The sequence below is a fragment of the Lethenteron reissneri genome, chromosome 1 (genome assembly GCF_015708825.2).
Source record: "Lethenteron reissneri isolate LAM-NWPU_2019-01 chromosome 1, ASM1570882v1, whole genome shotgun sequence".
NCBI classification, from domain to species: Eukaryota; Metazoa; Chordata; class Hyperoartia; order Petromyzontiformes; family Petromyzontidae; genus Lethenteron; species Lethenteron reissneri.
Window position 1 is genome coordinate 1,855,307 of NC_083779.1, and position 22,697 is coordinate 1,878,003.

The 22,697-nt window shown below is 54.1% G+C and overlaps 2 protein-coding genes across 4 annotated transcripts in view; both read right to left on the reverse strand.

Moving 5' to 3' along the window:
• Window positions 1-22,697, reverse strand: part of LOC133343175 (semaphorin-6A-like) — a 160,027-nt gene that overhangs the window by 105,570 nt on the left and 31,760 nt on the right. The window lies entirely within an intron of this gene.
• LOC133340668 (semaphorin-6D-like) overlaps window positions 1-22,697 on the reverse strand; it is a 188,590-nt gene that overhangs the window by 12,826 nt on the left and 153,067 nt on the right. The window lies entirely within an intron of this gene.

The window sequence follows — 22,697 nt, forward strand, 5'->3', positions numbered from 1 at the left end:
GTGAGTCTGTGGGTCTCTGTGTGAGTCTGTGGGTCTCTGTGTGAGCCTGTGGGTCTCTGTGTGAGCCTGTGGGTCTCTGTGTGAGTCTGTGGGTCTCTGTGTGAGTCCACGGGTCTCTGTGTGAGTCCACGGGTCTCTGTGTGAGTCTTTGGGTCTGTGTGAGTCTACGGGTCTCTAGGTGAGTCTATGGGTCTCTACGTGAGTCTATGGGTCTCTGTGTGAGTCCAAGGGTCTCTGTGTGAGTCTATGGGTCTCTGTGTGAGTGTACGGGTCTCTAGGTGAGTCTATGGGTCTCTACGTGAGTCTATGAGTCTCTGTGTGAGTCTAAGGGTCTCTGTGTGAGTCTAAGGGTCTCTCTGCGTGAGTCTAAGCGTCCCTCTGTGAGTCACTCATCTCGCTAGAACCGAGAACCTCGGCTGTAAGTGATCACGGCTGGGGCGACTTAATTTCAGATTTAGAACCAAGCCCGCTCAACTTCATCGGCCCAGCAGAGTCCGTCACCCCCATCCCCCCCCCCCCCCGTGGTCACCCCCCTCCCCCCCCACGTGGTCACCCCCCCCCCCCTCCACACCTCCTGGGCTACACAGAAGTCGGCAAGTGCCGTGCGATCATCCGGCTTCGAATCCTGCGATGGCTGTGGAATTAAACAACCGACACGGGGCGGAGGGGCGAGGGCCGCGTGCGTTTGAAGCCACTTTATGGAGAAAGGGTGGCAGAGGCGGGCGGGCGTGCGGACGAATTGAACGAGCTTTAGACTGGTAACAAAACAATATTACATCTCAATTTTTTTTAAGATGATAGGGTAGAGTGAGGAGAGAGGGGGGAGGGAGGGTGAAAATGAAAAGAACTAAACAACCCACGTCTGGGAAAGGCCACGGACAAGGTTTGTGAGAGAGAGAGAGATGGTGGGGGGGGGGGGGGGGTAAATGAACCTTTATGTGAGTTTCCATCGCTGTTAACATTCACAAGCTGGGCGTGCAAATGCTGCGAGTGAGCCCCCACGCACTCGCGTGCATTGTAGTGGGGGGGGGGGGGGGGCTGTTGTGTGGAGTGCGAACGTCTCTCGCTTGTAGGAGGTTTCATAATGGCCATGTCAGACACAAGTACCACAGCCAGTACTCCCGAGTTATTGGGTTCATGCCCTGGTTGTCTCTCTCTGAAGGGGTTCGTAACAGCCACGGTCGATACACTGCTGGATTAATGCCTTACCCCCCCCCGGTCCAAGTTGTACACAAGTCCTCGCAGCTCTGCGGATGTTACGATACATCCGGTGGGCAGCAAAGACGCACGCGATCCGATTTAATCGCTCCGTCTCCACGGGGGTTACGTTTCCCTCCGCCATGCTCAATGACACCGCGGGTCAGAACCGCACTGAGGATATTTGACTTTTGCTGGAAGAATCCGATGAGCTATGAAGCTCTTTGATGGGCAGATGTCCAAGTAGGGGCACCGGGTCAGAGCGTTACAACAACAACAGTTACTAAAACACGGTAGGAGTGCAAAGTGCAGAAAGGTAAATAAATAACTTAAAGATATGCACAAATACAACTAAATTATTATTATTTATCTTACCAGGCAAGGCCCACCGAGCTGATAGCTTAATTTTCAGAAGCGACCTTGCCACAAATGATAGGTCAACGAAGTTGCTTTGCACGTAGGAAATTTATATCAGCCAACTAATCTCAGTAATCTACACGGATGTTTCTAAATGTGGAGGGAAAAACGGGAGGACCCAGAGAGAAAATATCCACGCGACCACGGGGAGAGAGAGAGAGACGCAAACTCCAAATATACAGCAGCAGGCGTCAGGGTCGGGATCGAACCCACGAACCTCCTGTACACCAGGCGAGGTAGTTAACATCTCCTAGCCACAGTGATGATGATGAGAGAGAGACACGCAAACTCCAAATATACAGCAGCAGCAGGCGTCAGGGTCAGGTTCGAACCCACGACCTCCTGTACACTAGGCGAGGTAGTTAACATATCCTAGCCACAGTGATGATGATGAGAGAGAGACACGCAAACTCCAAATATACAGTAGCAGCAGGCGTCAGGGTCGGGATCGAACCCACGACCTCCTGTACACCAGGCGTGGTAGTTAACATCTCCTAGCCACCGTGATGATGATGGTGAGAGAGAGACACGCAAACTCCAAATATACAGCAGCAGGCGTCAAGGTCGGGATCAAACCCACGACCTCCTGTAGACCAGGCGAGGTAGTTAACATCTCCTAGCACACGTCAAGCCATCAAGCGTGCTCTGTATTCAAACTTCTCAATCTGCCGCTAATTGGCTTTGCCCCATCTGTTTGCTTGTTGCGTCTTCTCCCCAGCTCTCGGGATGAATACGCATCGCTAGATATTCAAGGGGCTGTGATGACATCCGAAGCGCACGACGTGAACATCGCAGGTGGGGGAGACAGCGGTCGCCTGGCCACGGGCGGTCGTTCGTAAGTGGGGGGTGGGGGGGGGACACAACAAAAAAGCGGAACAGAAAGTGAACACTGAGAAAGTTCGCAAAGAAACATGACGGGGGGCGGGGGGGAGAGAGACGGGGGTGGAGGGGGGAGAGACGGGGGGGGGGAGAGACGGGGGGAGGGAGGGACGGGGGGAGGGGGGAAGAGACGGGGGGGAGGGGGGAAGAGACGGGGGGAGGGGGGAAGAGACGGGGGGGAGGGGGGGAGAGACGGGGGGGGAAGGGGGGAGAGACGGGGGGAGGGGGGGAGAGACGGGGGGAGGGGGGGAGAGACGGGGGGGGAAGGGGGGAGAGACGGGGGGAGGGGGGGAGAGACGGGGGGAGGGGGGGAGAGACGGGGGGGGGAGGGGGGGAGAGACGGGGGGGGGAGGGGGGAGAGACGGGGGGAGGGGGGGAGAGACGGGGGGGGGAAGGGGGGAGAGACGGGGGGAGGGGGGGAGAGGACGGGGGGAGGGGGATGAGAGACGGGGGGGGGGGGGGGGGAGAGACGGGGGGAGGGGGGGAGAGACGGGGGGAGGGGGGAGAGACGGGGGGGGAAGGGGGGAGAGACGGGGGGAGGGGGGGAGAGACGGGGGGAGGGGGGGAGAGACGGGGGGGGGAGGGGGGAGAGACGGGGGGAGGGGGGGGAGAGACGGGGGGGGAAGGGGGGAGAGACGGGGGGAGGGGGGGAGAGACGGGGGGAGGGGGGGAGAGACGGGGGGGGAAGGGGGAGAGACGGGGGGAGGGGGGGAGAGACGGGGGGGGAGGGGGAGAGACGGGGGGGGAGGGGGGGAGAGACGGGGGGAGGGGGGGAGAGACGGGGGGAGGGGGGGAGAGACGGGGGGGGAGGGGGGGAGAGACGGGGGGAGGGGGGGAGAGACGGGGGGAGGGGGGGAGAGACGGGGGGGAAGGGGGGAGAGACGGGGGGGAAGGGGGGGAGAGATGGGGGGAGGGAGGGAGAGACGGGGGGAGGGAGAGACAGGGGGAGGGGGGAAGAGACGGGGGGGAGGGGGGGAGAGACGGGGGGGGAAGGGGGGAGAGACGGGGGGAGGGGGGGGAGACGGGGGGAGGGGGATGAGAGACGGGGGGGAGGGGGGGAGAGACGGGGGGAGGGGGGGAGAGACGGGGGGGAGGGGGGGGGAGACGGGGGGAGGGGGATGAGAGACGGGGGGGAGGGGGGGAGAGACGGGGGGGGAAGGGGGGAGAGACGGGGGGAGGGGGGGGAGACGGGGGGAGGGGGATGAGAGACGGGGGGGGGGAGAGACGGGATGAGAGACGGGGGGGAGGGGGGAGAGACGGCGGGGGGAGAGACAGGGGGGAGGGGGGGCGAGACGTGGGGGGGAGGGGGGAAGAGACGAGGGGGACTGGGGGGAGGGGGGCGAGACGGTGGGGGGGGACACACACGTGCTCGGGCAATACGTTAATCACAATGGGACGGCAGGCACGCGTCACGCTGCGAGGAGTGTCGTGAGGGATTCGAGGAGGGCGGCTGCTGGGACGAGGAGGGGAGGGAGTGGGGCACTGGGGCCGCGGTCAAAGATAAGAACGGGGGGGTTGGGGGTAGCCCAAGGGATGGGACGGCGTCTCCCAGAGAGGAGGACCACCGTGCAGGAGATGGAGCAGAGTTTGCAGGAGATGGAGCAGAGTTTGCGGGAAGTGGAGCGCCGCGGTTACTAGGAGATGTTAACTCTCTCGACTTGAAGTTGTCGTGACTGCAAGGATCCATACTCGTGGTTCTGTCGGTAAAGTCACGTAGGTGAAGAAAATAAAATATATGTATTATTTTCTTTACCGACGTAGAGATGTTAACTACCTCGCCCGGTATACAGGAGGTCGTGGGTTCGATCCAGAGTTCGATCCCCGTTCACGGCCAACACCGGTGGCGAGTATCTGAAGCGGTCATTGGCCTCCCCTAGGTCGACTCAGCCTCAAATGAGTATCTGGTGCGGTATGTAAACATCGCCGGTGGGAGACAAAGGCGGCCGGGCGTGGTGCTGGCCACCCACTCCGCGTCTGGTGTGCCGTGCCGGCCTTCATAGGGTGCTGCTGGCAATCGCTAACAGCACTTGCCCCAGCAGTCTGTGAAGGCTATCGTGGGGAATCTTTGCCTTTGTTCGTGAGTGTGTGTGTGTGCGTGTGTGTGCATGCGTGTGTGCGTGCGTGTGTGCGTGCGTGTGTGTGCGTGCGTGTGCGTGTGTGCGTGCGTGTGTGTGCGTGTTTGTGTGCGTGCGTGCGTGTGTGTGCGTCCGTGTGTGTGCGTGCGTGCGTGTGCGTGTGTGCGTGCGGGAGTGCGTGTGCGTGTAGCATGCGTGCGTGTGTGTGTGTGCGTGTGTGCGTGTATGCGTGCGGGAGTGCGTGTGCGTGTAGCGTGCGTGCATGTGTGCGTGTATGCGTGTGTGTGCGTGTGCGTGTAGCGTACGTGCGTGTGTGCGTGCGTGCGTGCGTGTGTGCGTGCGTGTGTGTGCGTGTGTGTGCGTGCGTGCGTGTGCGTGTGTGCGTGCGTGTGTGTGTGTGTCTGCGTGTGTGCGTGCGTGTGTGCGTGCGTGTGTGCGTGCGTGCGTGTGTGCGTGCGTGCGTGTGTGTGCGTGCGTGTGCGTGTGTGCGTGCGTGTGTGCGTGCGTGTGCGCGTGCGTGCGCGTGTGTGTGTGCGTGCGTGTGTGTGTGCGTGTGTGTGCGTGCGTGTGACCTCGCCGCGTGCTTTGTGATTGTGACCATTTGCGTGCGAGCATGCCTGAGTGGATCTGTCGTGTGGGTATGATGCGCTCCAGAGGATGCGTCTGCGTGTGAAAGGCAAACACCGGTGACGATCGTCCGAATCAGTTCTGGGCTTCCCCGAGGTCGACTCAGCCTCAAATGAGTACCTGGTGCGGTGTGTGGATGTGGGGGTGGATGGGAGGGGGGGGATGGGGAGGATGGATGGGAGGGGGGTGAATAGGGGGGTGGATGGGGGGTGGTGGGAGGGGTTTGGTGGTATGTGGGGTGGATTAGGGGGGAGGGGAGGTGGTGGGAATTGGGTGGTGGGAGGGGATGGGGGGTGGATGGGGGGGGGGGGCCTTGTGACCCCGGTCGAGCCTCAGGATGGATTGGCAGCCAAAGGAGGGAGCGTTGTCCCGTGCCTTTTCCCAAAAATATTTTAAATGTTACGTTCATTATTTTGAACGTCGTATTTCCTTTCATATCAAGGATGTGTATTCATGTCGAGAGCCGGGGAGAGAAAAAAAAACACAGATGGGGCAAAGCCAATTAGCAGCAGAGTGAGAAGTTGGAATACAGAATAGGCTTGATGGCTTTGGATTGGGAGATGTTAACTACCTCGCCTGGTCTGCAGGAGGTCGTGGGTTCGATCCCGACTGACGCCTGCTGCTGTATACTTGGAGTTTGTGTGTGTCTCTCTCTCATCATCATCACGGTGGCTAGGAGATGTTAACTACCTCGCCTGGTCTGCAGGAGGTCGTGGGTTCGATCCCGACTGACGCCTGCTGCTGTATATTTGGAGTTTGTGTGTGTCTCTCTCTCATCATCATCACGGTGGCTAGGAGATGTTAACTACCTCGCCTGGTCTGCAGGAGGTCGTGGGTTCGATCCCGACTGACGCCTGCTGCTGTATATTTGGAGTTTGTGTGTGTCTCTCTCTCATCATCATCACGGTGGCTAGGAGATGTTAACTACCTCGCCTGGTCTGCAGGAGGTCGTGGGTTCGATCCCGACTGACGCCTGCTGCTGTATATTTGGAGTTTGTGTGTGTCTCTCTCTCATCATCATCACGGTGGCTAGGAGATGTTAACTACCTCGCCTGGTCTGCAGGAGGTCGTGGGTTCGATCCCGACTGACGCCTGCTGCTGTATACTTGGAGTTTGTGTGTGTCTCTCTCTCATCATCATCACGGTGGCTATGATATGTTAACTACCTCGCCTGGTCTGCAGGAGGTCGTGGGTTCGATCCCGACTGACGCCTGCTGCTGTATATTTGGAGTTTGTGTGTGTCTCTCTCTCATCATCATCACGGTGGCTATGATATGTTAACTACCTCGCCTGGTCTGCAGGAGGTCGTGGGTTCGATCCCGACTGACGCCTGCTGTGTATTTGCGTCTCTCTCTTTCTCTCTCCCCGCCTTCGCGTGGATTTTTTCTCCGGGTCGTCCGGTTTAGAGACGATTTGGCTACCGCTATGAATGTCCACTTCTTTTGATGAGCATTCATTTGTGAGCTATACAGCTGGTAAGTAAAAGCAAAGTTCATCTTTTAGTTATATATATGTGTGTGTGTAAATGGCACGAACCCATAAAACTCTTTCCTTGAGCGAACACAGCCACTTACCAGAAAGGACATAAATGGGCCCCCCCCCCCCCGCTGCTTTAAAATTGCCCGTGGCAGGAAACCTTCCACACTCGCCGTCTGAGCTGTTTTAACTAATGGCAAGGGCTCTGCCCGCTTCGGAGATTTGAAACGTTCCAGTGATGACTCCATACGAATATTACTTAAAACATCACGGTCACTACGTTGTGACTGGGATGATAGAACACACCGCTCTACCACGACAAGCCAATGCAAGCCCAGGGCCAAAAGCTTATTTATTGTTTGTTAACGTGACGATTTTGCACGATCTAATTTTTTCGCAATCACCGTTATGAACAACACCCACGCCACACGGGTCAGGGTTAAGCGCGCGAATATTTGGAGTGCGATGGAATTCTGGCAGCCGATCGTGTTTGGCAACATGCCAAACGTAATTATGATTTTAACACTCGTAGGCTTTCACGACCAATGTAATGCCCCAATAGAGTTATTTTTTGTTGGGTTAGACCGCGTAAATATAAATGTGGCGGGTGGTGGCGGGTTTAACGACACAGTTATTTTTAGGCGATCTAAAAAATGAAAAAACCTCTATTATGGATAAATATCATTCGTGATAATATATATTTTTATAACATTTCATTCAAGGGTGTATAACCAGAGCCATGCCCGATCGCCTTTGTCTCCCCAGTGGCGATCTTAACATGCCACACCAGGTACTCATTTTAAGGCTGAGTCGACCTAGGGGAGGGGGGTTGGGGGGGAGCCAGGACCAACTCAGATAATCGCCACTGTTGTTGATCGTGAGTGGGAATCAAACTCGGGGAGCCAGGCTCAATAGGCGAGAGGGCAAAACAAGACGCACAGCAGAGAGGAATGGAGGCCATTTTCACACTTAACCACGTGTTGTACGAAGCAACAAAGACAAAGACAACCCCTAAAGTCTTAACAGACTGTTGGGGCAAGTGCTGTTAGTGAGCAGCACCCTACTTAGGCCGGCACCATGGCACACGAGGGGGGTGGGGGTGGCCAGCACCACGTCTCGGCCGCCTTTGTCTCCCCAGTGGCGATGTTTACTACACACCGCAGCAGGTACTCATTTGAGACAGGAGCAGAGGTCGCAACCGGGTACCCGATACCCGTACCCTACCCGATACCCGGCTACCCGTACCCGGCCGGGTACAGGTACGGGTAGCCGGGTATCGGGTAGGGTACGGGTAGAGAGAGAGAGAACTGTTTGTCACTCATTTCCCAACGTCTTGTCTCTTCTCACAATTCAAGTTCCTAGAATCAACCCACCCGCGCCTGCAACGTGGCTTCATCCCAGAGGTCGCAATCGGGTACCCGTACCCTACCCGATACCCGGCCGGGTACGGGTAGCCGGGTATCGGGTAGGGTACGGGTACCCGATTGCGACCCTGGTGCGGCCGGGTACGAGTACGGGTAAGGAATCAAACCCCGTTTGCGACCTCTGGGCAGGAGGCAACTTTTACGAGTCAACAGACACCACAAAAGCAATTAAAGTGTCTCCGCTGTTGACGCAAGTCTTGAGATCGCCTCCGCAGGGCAGTAAGCGAGGTAACGGCAACGAGTTTATGGACGTCGGGCGCCACGGATTATGTCTGGAAAGCCAGAGCCGAACTGAAGATTTTTTTCGTCTCAAGCCATCGACACAGAGACGCCAGGTCGCACCGCGTCAACGCGCGGCGCTTGCAGATGCCGCTGCTGCGGCCGTCTGGAACGCTCTCTTCCCTTCCGATGTGCGTGTTCAGTTTGCTCTCCTCGCCCCGCACCTCCGATGAGCACGGTTTGGCTACGTACGGTGCGAAAGAAGTTCTACAAAAAGTACACGCGCAAAGGCCGTAAAGGCGATGGCGGTATCTTGGAGGTGTTCATCTATCTTCTTGGTTCTTTCGGTAAAGTCACTTAGAAAGGAAATAATAAAAATAAAACATAATAAGATACAATTCTCACGACGTTTCGGCCACAACGCAAGCAGCCATTGTGGCCGAAACGTCGTGAGAATTGTATTTTATTATGTTTTATTTTTATTATTTTATTATTTCCCTTCTACGTGACTTTACCGAAAGAACCAAGAAGATGAATCCCTGCAGTCACGAAAGCTTTAAATCGGTGTTCATCTAGCAGTGGATATCATTACTTGACGACGATGACTTTACAAAGAGAAGCGAGTAAGAGGTGGACGGGTAGGGGGTTGTGTGTTAGAGAGAGATTTAAACCGATTTTTCAAATCGAACGACGTGACCATGGTTTCACGAGGTGATTGTCAGGGCTCCATCAAACAATAGGTGCACACATTATACCCCATCCTGCCACCACCCCATGGTGTTAAATTAGAAATCGTCACGCAAGATTCAGCTCATTGCACCTCCGACAAACGCCAACAACGCCGCTCCACTCGGGAACCCAATTTAACCGCAGCTGCACGCACGCACCCACGGCCAGCCAGTCAGCCATCCAGCCAGTCGCCCAGCCAGCCAGCCAGCCGAAACCCGGATTCGAACCCAGGCGTTCTGAGTGGTTCCAAACACGAGCCAAGCCCTCGGCGCCGCTGCTGTGTTTTCGTCGTCGTGTGCAGGATCGGCAAAAAAATCATCGCGAAGCCGTGGGTTTGTGTACTCGCGCGATATGGAACGATCTCATTTGCTCTCTCCCAGTACACCTGCACCTGCACCACCCCCCCACCCCACCAATGCCCAATCCCCATCACAAACAGGCAGGCTCGTGAACATACACGGTACACAGATTACGAAAAAAAAGTCCTTGTTCTTGCGGAGGTGAAAACTAAAATAACAACAACAAAAACACCCCCCCCCCCACCTCCTCCTCAAACGAAATCAGATTGCTTTAGCTGTGCGATTTCAAACGTATGAACAGTTTGCGTTTTTAAAATAATATTTTTCCATCTGCCGCTAGCATTTTCAGCCCGGATGGAAAACTGATGATGTCCGTGTTTTTCTTTCTGCAAACAGCAACTCCTTACTTATTCTGCGGATCACTGAGCGTTTGCACGCTGCCATCCCCTAGATTAACTCGGACGCCGATTGCCAGCTCACGATTCACAAACTATCCGTAGGAGGAAAAAAATAATATCAATCAGCCGAATATTTATTCATGCTGGAGGAGGAATCCGATGAGATGTGAAGCTCTTTTTGCACACGTGTCCCAGTAAGAGGCACGCGGTCAGAACGTTACGATTCTAGATTTGAAGCTTTCGTGACTGCAAGGATTCATATTCTTGGGTTTTTTCGGTAAAGTCACGTAATTTAATTTTTTTTAATTAATTTAAGTAAAATAAAAATCAAATAAAAATCACGACGTTTCCGAGGCAACACAAGCTTCCGTCTTCAGGTGGAACCGAATTTCTCATTTACTTGATACAGCAAGCGTGCTGTGACAGTTCCACCTGAAGACGGAAGCTTGTGTTGCCTCCGAAACGTCGTGATTTTAATTTTTATTATATTTTTATTTTACTTTTATTAATTTTTATTTTTTACCTACGTGACTTTACCGAAAAAACCCAAGAATAGAACGTTACGAAACAACGAAACGATACAAACACGATATGAGCGCAAAGCTATGAAAGGTAAACAAATCACTTTAAAAAATATATTTAACGATTATGGCGATGCATGCAGGCTGATGCAAACACAATTAATATATTATATACCTACAACGCATGGCGTAACATCTATGGGTGCTTTCGATTTAAAGCTTTCGTGACTGCAGGGATTCATCTTCTTGGTTCTTTCGGTAAAGTCACGTAGAAGGGAAGTAATAAAATAATAAAAATAAAACATAATAAAACAATTCTCACGACGTTTCGGCCACAACGCAAGCAGCCGTCCTCAGGTGAAAACCAGGTCCGTCGAGGCATTCAGACTCTGTCGCCTCGACGGACCTGGTTTTCACCTGAGGACGGCTGCTTGCGTTGTGGCCGAAACGTCGTGAGAATTGTTTTATTATGTTTTATTTTTATTATTTTATTACTTCCCTTCTACGTGACTTTACCGAAAGAACCAAGAAGATCTATGGGTGCTGCTGAGGGGTTAGCAGACACGGCGGGCAGGAGGGAGATGCGAGGTGAGCGATGGAGAGGCAGAACAACGGCGGGAGCGACTGGGAAAGATGAAGAAGATGTGGCAGAAGTAGAAGACGTGGAATAAGAAGAAGACGTGGCATAATAAGAAGAAGCCACGGGATTATAAACATCTACGACCGTGGTTAATACACCCCTGGTATTAACCAGGGCGGCCTAACTGGACCGCACCGCAACAAAAACCGCAGCGCAATGCACGCTGGTCTTACCGTGGCATCGCTTCTGCGATACTAAACTAAAAGATTTTTGTTTTATTTGGCCAGATAAGGCCCCATTGAGCTACCACAGCTCTCGTTTCAGAAGCCACCTGGCGATCACAAATGATAGCTCAACCAAGTGGCTCATCATCGTCGTGTGGAAGAAAGGATTTTTCATCATCGTCATCATCATCGTCATCATCATCGTAATCGTCACCATCGTCATTATTTCCACTTCCCGTGGGCCGTTCTTGATTTCTTACGTGCAGCAAGGGATTGATCGTCTTGGCCCGGTGAACCAATGACTGCACATACAACAACAACAACATTACATTTGGTTCTGCGCTAAATTTGGCCTAATTCCAAATTTCTGAGAAATGAAAAAAAATACATATTTAGTGACTATCATGCGATGAACGTCACTCTCTGCGGCAAGGCAGGGTGGGTGAGAAAGTGCTGCCCCCACTTCTTGTGTGTGGACCAGGGCGTCACTTCAACGAGAAGGGATCTCAGATGTTGCTCTATGATATTCACTTCCGCAGGTCCAGAGCGCCACTTGAAGGAGCGTGAGCGACCTGACCAGCGAGCCAGAGTGCCGACTCTGTCGCCCCACGAAGGTGATGAACCAATCCCCCCCGTTGCATTAGTGCCATGCGGTGATCGATTCCTGTGAGGTCATCCACGATCGATAAGTCGAGTCGTGACCCGGTGACCCCGGGGGCCACGGAGATGACCCATCCCCCCCCCCTCTCCCTGGAGTTACAAGGGGTGACCTCACAGAGAGACAGCGCACAGAAAGTGGTCTGCATAGCGCAGCGGAGTGACTTCTCTCTCTCTCTGTGCGGTGTCCGTGCAGTGCAGGACGCTTGGCCTATCATCGTCGTCATCGTCATCATCATCGTCGTCATCATCGTCGTCGTCGTCATCGTCGTCGTCATCGTCATCATCATCGTCGTCGTCATCATCATCGTCACCATCATCATCGTCACCATCATCATCGTCACCATCATCATCATCACCATCATCGTCGTCATCATCATCGTCACCATCATCGTCGTCACCATCGTCATCATTGTCATCACTATCATCACCATCATCATCGTCATCACCATCAACATCGTCGTCACCATCATCATCGTCATCATCATCACCATCATCGTCGTCACCATCAACGTCGTCATCATCACCACATCGTCACCATCGTCATCATCGACGTCCCAACGCATCAATATCCCAGCCCACCAGCCACCTCTAACCACCGTGTCCTCGTTGTCATCGTTGATATCTTTCACACGCGGGTTGCCATCTCTCGCGTCTCGCTCCACGCACCCCCCCACCCTCCACCCCCCGTACGCTTCATCACCGCGTCACCGGCTGGCTCTTCGTCTGCGCTGAGCAGCGGCGAGGGATCAGCGAGTCGGGGGGTGCTGTAGCCGCCGGTTAGACGTTTTATATTCTGAACCCAAATCTCAGGCGACGAGGACTCTTCCGGTCTCGGCGGGCCGCCGCGTGCTGCTCAACAAAGGTAATCGTCTACCCATAGGATGTGTGCGTTCATAAAAAAATAAAAAATAAACATTTTCCTCGTTCATTTTCTTTATCACAAAAAAAAATCCACATTTTGACGCATTTAAAATAATATTTTTTCGATGTTATATTTTTGTCACGTGAAAAATGTTTTTTTTTATTACCAAAAAAAATCCTAATTTCTAACGAATTTAAAAACAATATTTTTTCATCATTAAATGTCTTATTACCAAAAAAATCCAATATTAACCGGTTTAAAATGATATTTTATCCAGATTATATTTTTCACGTTAAAAAAGTTTAATTTTATTTAAAAAATATTACAAAAGAAATCTTAATTATATTCTCTCACGTATTTAAACAAAAATATTACATATATAAAAAAGGTACAGCCCTGCAATTGCTCAATTCAAGCCGCTGCTGGCAGAAGAGGCCTCCACTATGAGGGAGCGCTCTCACTCTCTCACTCTCTCTCGTTCTCACTCTCTCTGTCACTATCTCTCTCACTCTCTCTCACTCTCTCTCGCGCTCACTCACGCTCTCACTCCCTCACGTGATCTCACTCTCAGCCGAATTTCCCCAGGGGCACCAGACGTGTGCGCTTTCCACGGTGCCAGTGAGGATCTGCCCCACCGGGACTTGCGCTTCCAGCGGCTCATAGACACGAGGTGCCTTACCTGGCTAACGAGCGCCACGATCTCGCAAACTCCGCCTGTGCCCAAGCGACGATGGCAGCGTACAAGACCAGCAAAATAAAAAGATGCTGCGAGGCGACACAGACGGCTGCTCTGGCGATACCAGTGCTCAAGCTCCGGTTGGAGCGCACGCGTACAGCTCACGTACCGGTGACGCGTGCAGCTCACGTACCGGTGACGCGTGCGTGATTTTTCGAACGCTGGGGGGGGGGGGGGTCAAGCCCTCTGCGTTCTTTATTTAACCTCCTAACGTGCTCAGCCGTCGGACGCGACCACGTGCGCGACCACGTGCCGTTTGTTTTATGGGCGTGGCGCGTGCGGGGTCACGTGGCCACGCGGGTCATGCTCTTGTTAGTGACGTGCACACACGTGACGCTGTTGTTTTTGCACGTGGGGTTTTTGTATCGAAATTGGCTCCAGTGATATTGCTGCTTGGCAGCAATAAAAGTGGTTTAAAAGTCAAAGTATCTCGCTCTCTCTATCAATTTCTCTCACTCTCTCAATGTCACTATCAGTCGATGGATAGAGAGAGAGACGGGAGCTCCCATGGAGAGCATATGGCGGGGAACAACACCACGGAACCATTCGGCACGACGTTGAACTTTCTGCTGCTGCTGATGCTGAAGCGCTTGGTCATTAAGTGACGACGATATTTATGTTAACAACCTCGCCTGGTGTTCGATCTATACCCTGACGCCTGCTGCTGTATATTTGGAGTTTGCGTGTCTCTCTCGCTCATCATCATCATCACGGTTGCTAGGAGATGTTAACTACCTCGCCTGGTATATAGGAGATCGTGAGTTCGATCCAGACCCTTACGCCTGCTGCTGTGTATTTGGAGTTTGTGGTGTCTCTCTCTCCGTGGTCGCGTGGATTTTTCTCTGGATCCTCCGGTCTCCCACCCCCTCCAACCTCAACACGTCTAGACACCACGCGTTCCAGAGTAAGTGGCTGCTGCGATGAATTTACACACGAGGACGACGACGACGACGATGATGATATGAGCCCACTTCGTTGAGCGACCATTTGTGACAGCCAATTCACTTTTGATAAAAAAAAGCTAAGTATCATATTTCGATTTAAAGCTTTCGTGACTGCAGGGATTCATCTTCTGGATTCTTTCGGTAAAGTCACGTAGAAGGGAGACAGCGTCTGAACATTACCGAAAGAACCAAGAAGATGAATCCCTGCAGTCACGATAGCTTTAAATCGCAGGTACATTTAGACGCTGTCTTTCCGACAGACCTGTTCTTCGCCTGAGGACGGTTGCTTGCGTTGTGACCGAAACGTCGTGAGAATTGTACGTTATTATGTTTTATTATTTCATTATTTCCCTTCTACGTGACTTCACCGAAAGAACCGAGAAGATAAATTAGTTTATAGTTTTAGTTACGCGAAACCGCCTCCGGTGGTGCCACACGGAGATTCGCCGGCGAGGCGCTCTCCCCTCGTCACCACCACGGGCACCAGTGGCCTGGCGCCGTAATTCGCGGGCATCTCATTAACTGATAAAAGCGCGCGGAGGGATTTACGGGGATTCCTCCAGGTGAAGGCGGAGATTTACATGGACCCGTGCGGTGCCGTGGCACAACTTCGTTGGGGTGGGAGAAAGGTCAAAGTCAAATTGGTGATAAGTCGATCTCCTTGGCGTATCTTTGTCTCTCTGCGTCTCTCTCCGTGTCTCTGTGTCTCTGTCTCGGTGTCTCTGTCTCTATGTCTCTATGTGTCTCTGTCTCTGTGTCTCTCTATCTGTCTCTCTGTGTCTCTCTGTGTGTGTCTCTCTCTCTCTGTGTCTCTCTCTCTGTGTGTGTCTCTCTCTGTGTCTCTCTGTCTCTACGTGTCTCTCTGTCTTTATGTGTTTCTCTGTTTCTCAACCTGTCTCTCTGTGTCTCTGTCTCTCTCTGTGTCTCTCTGTCTCTCTCTATCTCTATGTGCCTCTCTGTCTCTCTGTCTCTCTCTCTCTCTCTGTCTCTCTCTCTGTGTGTCTCTCTGTCTCTCTCTCTCTGTCTCTCTCTCTGTGTGTCTCTCTCTGTGTCTCTTTCTCTGTGTGTCTCTCTGTCTCTTTGTGTCTCTCTGTCTCTCTCTGCCTCTCTGACTCTCTGTGTCTCTCTGTCTCTCTCTCTGTGTCTCTTTGTCTCTCTCTTTCGGTGTAGACCTTGTGCCAGGGGTGAGGGACACACAGAGAGAGACACAAAAAAGACACGAAGAGCGAGGAGGAAGGGAGAGGAGTGACAGAGAGGGAGAGAGACGGGCTGGGGGCGGGGTATGGCGAGGATGAATGAGTCGCTGCTTGCAGCGTTTTGCCTCCGAGAGAGATGAGACGGGAGAGGGCGGGCAATATCACCGTGCATAATTGCTTCTGTGCGCCGTGTGTGTGAGTATGTGGTGTGTGTGTGTATGTGTATGTGTGTGTGGTGTGTGTGTGTGGTGTGTGTGTGTATGTGTGGTGTGTGTGTGTGTGTGGTGTGTGCGTGGTGTGTGCGTGGTGTGTGTGTGTGGTGTGTGCGTAGTGTGTGTATGTGTCTATGGTGTGTGTGGTGTGTGTGTGTGTGGTGTGTGTATGTGTGTGGTGTGTGTGTGTGGTATGTGTATATGTGTGTGGTGTGTGTGTGGTGTGTATGTGTATGTGTCTATGGTGTGTGTGGTGTGTGTATGTGTGTGGTGTGTGTGTGTGGTGTGTGTATATGTGTGTGGTGTGTGTGTGGTGTGTGTGGTGTGTGTGTGTGATGTGTGTGGTGTGTGTGTGGTGTGTGGGGTGTGTATGTGTCTATGGTGTGTGGTGTGTGTGAGTATGTGTGGTGTATGTGTGTGTGGTGTATGTGTGTGTGGTGTGTGTGTGTGGTGTGTGCGTGGTGTGTGTGTGGTGTGTGTATGTGGTGTGTGTATGTGTGGTGTGTGTGTGTGATGTGTGTGGGGTGTGTATGTGTCTATGGTGTGTGTGGTGTGTGTATGTGTGTAGTGTGTGTGTGTGGTGTGTGTATATGTGTGTGGTGTGTGTATATGTGTGTGGTGTGTGTGTGGTGTGTGTGGTGTGTGTGTCCGTATGTTGGAATGGGGAGCGGTGGCGCAGCGGTTAACGCGCCGCGCAACGAGCCCGCAAGGGAGAATATTGATAGTGGAGCAATCCGATGAACTATGAAGCTCTTGTTTAAAACAGCGGTGACGATGATCTGGGCCTCCCCTACGAGGTCTACTCAGCCTCAAATGAGTAACCTGGTGCCGTTTGAAGGAAACATCGCCACTAGAGAGACAAAGGCGGCCGGGCGTGGTGCTGGCCATCCACCCCCTCGTGTGCCGTGCCGGCCTTCATAGGTGACCGCACTTTCCCCAAGACTCTGTTAAGGCTGTACGGAGGTTCTTTGTATGTATTAAAGGACATGTAAACTGCCTGCCTACCTAGGCTACCTGCCTGCCTGCCCAGACTGCCTACCCTGTCTGTCTACCTAGCCTGCCTGCCTGCCCAGACTGCCTAGCCTCTCGCTCAATGCCCCCCTCCTCTCTCGATGCCCCCCCTCTCTCTCGATGCCCCCCCACTCTCTCGATGCCCCCCCCCTCTCTCGATGCCCCCCCCCTCTCCCCATGCCTCCTCGTCTCTTTGGAACGAAGGCGGTGCCGAGCGGATCGCGCGCCGCGTTGGCGTTGGTCCAGAACGCGATTGGCCATCGGATAAAGAAAATGCGTCCCCCCCCACCACCACCCCCCACCACCCCCCCCACCACCACCTCCACCACCCCCCACCACCCCCCACCACCACCCCCCCAGACCACCCCCCCACCACCACCACCCCCCCAGACCACCCCCCCAGACCACCCCCCAGACCACCCCCCAGACCACCCCCCACCACCACCCCCCACCGCCGTTCAGAATCGCGAGCACAAAGTCTCGCGCGCGCGCGCGCAGGCACAAGACAAAGACAACGATCCCCGCATTCCCAGTATAGCCTGTAACAGACTGTTGGGGCAAGTGCTGTGTTAGCGGAGTAGCACCTATGAAGCCCGGCACTGTGGCACACGAGGCGCTGGTTTGGCTAGGACCAACCCCCCCCACCCCGGCCGCCTTTGTCTCCCTAAGTGGCGATGGTTTTTTTTACACACCCCACGAGGTACTCCGTTTTGATGCCGAGCTGACCTAGGGGAGGCCCAGGACCGGTTCAGACAATCGTCACCGGTGTTGGTGGCCGTGAACCGAACTTGGGAGCCCCCCCTCCCCCCCTCCCCCCCCCGGGGTTCAGATTCATGATATCTATTAATCCTGGAGGAATCCGATGACCTAAAAAGCTCATTTTTTTTCCCACAGACGTGCATATGTTCGGAGCGCAGCAAAGCGTGAAATGCTCCGCGCACCCCGACCCGGGGAGCTGATCGATGCATTGTTGACGCGCACGGAAAAAAATTAGTTAATTTCACGGGCACGCATTCGTGAACGGCGAGCAACTTTGAGCAGGATTCATCGCTTTTGTTACGGCGGGAGGGCGAGGAATGCGCAGGGCGTAGTGAAGGACGTGGTGTGGCGTTCTGTGTGTGGGTTGTGTGTGTGTGTGATTGTGTGTGTATGGGTGTGTGTGATTGTGTGTATGGGTGTGTGTAAGTGTGTATGGGTGTGTTTGTTGTTGATTGTTTGTGTGTTTGTATGGGTGTGTGTGATTGTGTGTGTGGGTGTTTGTGTGTGTGTATGGGTGTGTGTGAGTGTGTATGGGTGTGTGTGTGTGATTGTGCGTGTGTGTGATTGTCCGTGTGTGTGATTGTGTGTCTATACGGGTGTGTGATTGTGTGTGTGTACGGGTGTGTGATTGTGTGTGTGTACGGGTGTGTGATTGTGTGTGTACGGGTGTGTGTGTGATTGATTGTGTGTGTAGGGGTGTGTGTGTGATTGTGTGTGTACGGATGTGTGTGTGTACGGGTGTGTTATTGTGTGTGTATGGGTGTGTGTGCATGGATGTGTGTATGGTTGTGTGTGTATCTGTGTGTGTATGTGTGTATGAGTGTGTGTGTGTGATTGATTGATTGTGTGTATATGGGTGTGTGTATAGGTGTGTGTGTGTGATTGTGTGTATATGGGAGTGTGTATGTGATTGTGTGTATGGGTGTGTAGTGGTTAACACGCTGCGCTACGAACCCTCAAATGAGTACCTGGTGCGGTGTGTAAACATCGCCACGAGGGAGACAAAGGCGGTCGAGCGCCTTTCTGATCACCCACCCATTATTCTACATTGTAAAGCCCACTGAGCCATAAGCACTTTCCCAGAAAATCTCTAACAGCCGAGTAATCTCAACGGGGAGAACATTCAAATACTCCTAAATATACAGCGGGCATCGTCCACCGGGTCGGGAACGAGCCCACGACCTCCTGCACACCAGGTGAGGGCGATAACATCACGCAATTGCGGCGTCGCTCATGCATGGCGCAGTGGTTGTGGAATTTCCACCACCGTGATTCGTTCACCCTCCTAATATTTTGCACTCCAATCGTGTTTGTTTTGTTGTGTCTGTTGTTGTTGTGACCTTCTGAGCACGTGCCCCCCACGGCACGTGTAAAAAAAAAATAAAGAGAAAGCTTTATAGCGCATCGGATTCATCGCCCAGTAATAAATAAATATTCTGACATTCCGTGCTGTGCCTGAATGGGTGCCGTGCATTATCGCATGAATGTTTAATCCGCGCGAAGATCCAACCCCCACCACCACCACAACCATCATCCCTCCCCCCCCCTTAAGTTGCTCCCTTGCGCATCTGTGGGCCTGTGCAGATAGAGTCGAGATAGTGGACCCGCTGGAGCCTAATCCCCCCCCCCACCACAGACACTCCCTCGCCCCTCCCCAGCCTTCCCCCCCCCTCCTCACCAGCCCATCCTCACCGTCTTCGTCGCCACACCTACCCCAGGCACTGCACGGTAGCGTCTGAAGGTAACTGCGGCAAGTCCTCGTTTAACGCGCGAGTACGGTGGATGCGTTCCCGAATCTTGCCGCGTTATGGCGACAACAATTGTCGCCATAAATTATGTCGTAGCGATACAGTTTGACACAATCAAAATGTGTCTGTATGCTGGAGGAATCTTATGAGCTATAAAGCGCTTTTTTCACAGAAGTCTAGGAGACCACGTGACCTCGGGGAGGCCCAGGACTGGTTCAGATGAAACGTCACCGATGTAAGCTGTATGCGAGAATCGAACTCGGGTGGCAGGGTTTGTAGGGCAGTGCACTAACCACTGCACCACCGCTCCCCACTCACGGCTGCACACAAACGCACCAGGAAAGACAGATATTCACTTAGACAGACCTAAACAAAGATAAAGATCCCCCGTGTAGCCTTAACAGACTGCTGGGGCAAGTGCTGTTAGCGAGCACCTATGAACGCCGTCACGGCACACGAAGGGTTGGGTGGCCAGCACCACGCCCGACCGCCTTTGTCTCCCTAGCGACGATGGTTACACACCACACCATGTACTAATTTGAGGCTGAGCCGACCTAGGGGAGGCCCAGGACCGGTTCAAATAATCGTGACCGGTGTTGGCCGTAAGCGGGAATCGAACTCGGGTCGCCAGGTTCGTAGCGTAGCGCGCTAATCACGACACTGCCGCTCCCACTGACGCACGTACAGACCTACACAAATACCTCCCTACACAAACACTCCTACACACGCACACACAAACACTCCTACACACGCACACACATGCCGACCTACGCACACGCATGCCGACCTACGACACACACAAGGCGATGTACGCTTTGTTATGGATGTAATGTTAGCCGCGTAGTGGTAACACAGTCTGGCATCAAAGGGAAAACACCTTGGTATTCTAAGCTCAAAATCAAGACGCGTTGAGTGATCACCGCTCTGCCCAACCCTCACCCCTTATTGTGACCCGAGGTCGATTCCAAAGCCACGTCGCACATTAGTGACTAGTGACATCCAATGCGGTCCCATTTCTTCCCCAACCGGCGCTGAGAAAGCGCGGTGAAGTATGGTCAAAACAAACCACACGTGACCGACACGGAGTGCGGACTGCGTTGGAACGCGGTGGTCCAGCGAGCGCTTGTCAAAGCAAGACGCGGGACCCCGTTCGTCTTTATCGCTTCTCGTTATCGGCGCGCGATGTTGTGCCGCTGACGACGATTTGGGATTTTACGGAGCTGGTGTTTTGGCCGACGGCGATTTTGAACTGGAACGGCGAAATCCGAAGCGAACGCGACGGGAGGGGGGGGAGGTTTGGAGCTCGTAACTTCGCTGACCCCACCCCCCACCTTCCCTCCCTTGGACATCTTTGAAGATTCAGATTCTCCGATTCTGGTTTATCGCACGGAGGAATGTGTGTCCATGCCGGCGCGCTTGCGTGCTGCGAGGCTCCGTTTGATTGTTTTTATTGGGATGAGAAAGGGTTGCGAATTTTAACATCGTAAAGCGAAGCCATTGTATTTATTGTTATTTTTTTTCACACGCTTTATTTAATTTTCGCGCCGAGGATGGAAACTATTTAAACTAGCCTATAAAATAAACTGTCTTTTTTCAGTATTCTACCAGTAGCGACCTGCCTATCACAAATTATAGCCCAACGAAGTGGGCTTATCATCATCACCACGCGGACATTCACAGCAGCAGCTAAATCCTCGAAACGCGTGGTGATGTTGATTCTAAATGTGGAGGGAAAACCGGAGGGAGCCGGAGAGAAGTCTACACGACTTCGTGGCGAGAGAGAGAGACACGCAAACTGCAAACATACAGCAGGCATCGTTATGGTCGGGATCGAACCCACGTCCACCTGTATACCAGGCGAGGTAGTTAACATCTCCTAGCCACCGTGATGATAATGAGAGAGAGAGACACGCAAACTCCAAATACACAACAGGCATCGTTATGGTCGGGATCGAACCCACGCCCTCATGTATACCAGGCCAATATCTCGCCAACGTGGTAAAATATTTATCTCTTTTATAGGGGGTGCGGGTGATGGGTGTAAATTAAACCTTCATTTTGTCTCAACGCTGCGTAAAAACGTACTAAAGATCGCGAGCGGAGGCCGAAAACTTTGGGAAACGTTTGCTTTTGGCAACGCAGCAACAATAGCGGCGGCAGCTGCTCGTCCTCAATAACCATGACCGGTGGGGCAACGTTGAACCAAATGTCCCTCCAGCCCTCTCAACGGATGTGCCATCGTGCGCTACAAGCGTGCAGGGGAATGAGGTTCGCTTTCTTCCCGCAGCCCGCGGACTCACGGCGGCGCAATCCCCTGCACGAGGCCCCTACACGGACGGGCCCCACGCACCCCCCACGCACCCCAAACCCCCACGCACCCCCCACGCACCCCAAACTCCCACGCGCCCCCCACGCACCCCAAACCCCCACGCGCCCCCCACGCACCTCAAACCCCCACGCGCCCCCCACGCACCCCAAACCCCCACGCGCCCCCCACGCACCCCAAACCCCCACGCGCCCCCCACGCACCCCAAACCCCCACGCGCCCCCCACGCACCCCAAACCCCCACGCGCCCCCCACGCACCCCAAACCCCACGCGCCCCCCACGCACCCCAACCCCCACGCACCCCCCACGCACCCCAAACCCCCACGCGCCCCCCACGCACCCCAAACCCCCACGCGCCCCCCACGCACCCCGCCCCGCCCGCCGGCCCGCGCGATGATTTATCTCCACGCCCCCCCCGCCGCCGCCGCCTTCTCCCAGGGACTCATTTCAAGCCCCGTGCGCAGCGCGCGCCTCGAGAGCGGAAACTGCCCATGAAATGAGCTCCGTGGTATTTAAAGCGCCGCCGCCACCACCACCACTACAGCCATCACCACCACCACCACCACCGCCACTACAGACAACACCACCACCGCCACCACCACCGCCACCGACACCACCGCTACAGCCACCACTACAGCCATGACCACCACCACCACCGCCGCCACCACCAATACAGCCACCACTACAGCCATCACCGCCACCACCACCGCTACCACCACCACCGACACCACCACCGCCATCACCGCCATCACTACAGCCATCACCACCACCGCCACCACCACCGCCGCCACCACCACCGCCACACCGAGACCCATAGACTCACACAGAGACACATAGACTCACACAAAGACCCATAGACTCACACAAAGACCCATAGACTCACACAGAGACCCATAGACTCACACAAAGACACATAGACTCACACAGAGACCCATAGCACGCTGCGATATGAACCTGGCGACCCGTGTTCGATTCCCGCTCACGGCTAACACCAGTGACGATTATCTGAACCGGTCCTGGGCCTCCCCTAGGTCGACTCAGCCTTAAATGAGTACCTGGTGCGGTGTGTAAACATCGCCACTGGGGAGACAAAGGCGGTCGGGCGTGGTGCTGGCCACCCATCCCTCGTTCGTGTACCGTTCCGGCCTTCATAGGTGCTTGCTAACACTTGCCCCTA